The 735-nt window shown below is 37.6% G+C and overlaps 1 non-coding gene across 1 annotated transcript; it reads right to left on the reverse strand.

The window, feature by feature from the left end:
• Window positions 1-628: 628 nt before the first annotated feature.
• LOC131273383 (U6 spliceosomal RNA) lies at window positions 629-735 on the reverse strand. The gene has a single exon (XR_009180581.1). It is a non-coding gene; the product is annotated as a U6 spliceosomal RNA (small nuclear RNA).

The following is a 735-nucleotide window of genomic DNA, read 5'->3' on the forward strand; positions in this document are numbered from 1 at the left end:
TGCAGACATTAAGCACAGTAGTTCTTCTCAGCCCTCCTCCTATCTCCTAATAACCTGTACTCTACGCTTTAACTCCATGCATTTATTCTTCAAATTTAGTCATGTTAGTGAGACCATGCCATATTTGTCTTTTTATGTCTGGCTAATTTCACTTAGCACAATGTCTTCAAGGCTTATCCGTGTTATCTTACGTGTCCCAATTTCATTTCTTACTGTAGCATGGTATTCCATCATATGTATATACCACATTTTATCTGTCAATTCATCAATTGATGGACACTTGTGTTGTTCCCATCTTTTGGTAATTGTGAATAAGGCTACTGTGAAGATTGGTGTATAAATATCTATTTGTGTCACAGTTTTTAGTTCTTCTAGATCTATTCCTAGTAAAGGAATTGCTGGATCATATGGCAGCTCTATATTTAGCTTCCTGATTAAATGCCAACTGTCTTTCACAGAGCCGGCACCATTTTACACTCCCACCAACAGTGAGGGAGGGTTCCTATTTCTCCATATCCTCTCCAGCACTTATTGTTGTGTGTTTTTAAATAATGGCCATTCTATGTGGTGTAAGGTGCTATTTCATTGTCCTTTTTGTAAAAAAATTCTACTCAATTTATTCATTTTTAAAAATATGGAACGCTTCATGAATTTGCATGTCACCCTTGCTCAGGGGCCATGCTAGTCTTCTCTGTATCGTTCCAATTTTAGTATATGTGCTGCCGAAGCGAGCAC

This window comes from Dasypus novemcinctus, chromosome 14, assembly GCF_030445035.2.
Source record: "Dasypus novemcinctus isolate mDasNov1 chromosome 14, mDasNov1.1.hap2, whole genome shotgun sequence".
Taxonomy (NCBI): domain Eukaryota; kingdom Metazoa; phylum Chordata; class Mammalia; order Cingulata; family Dasypodidae; genus Dasypus; species Dasypus novemcinctus.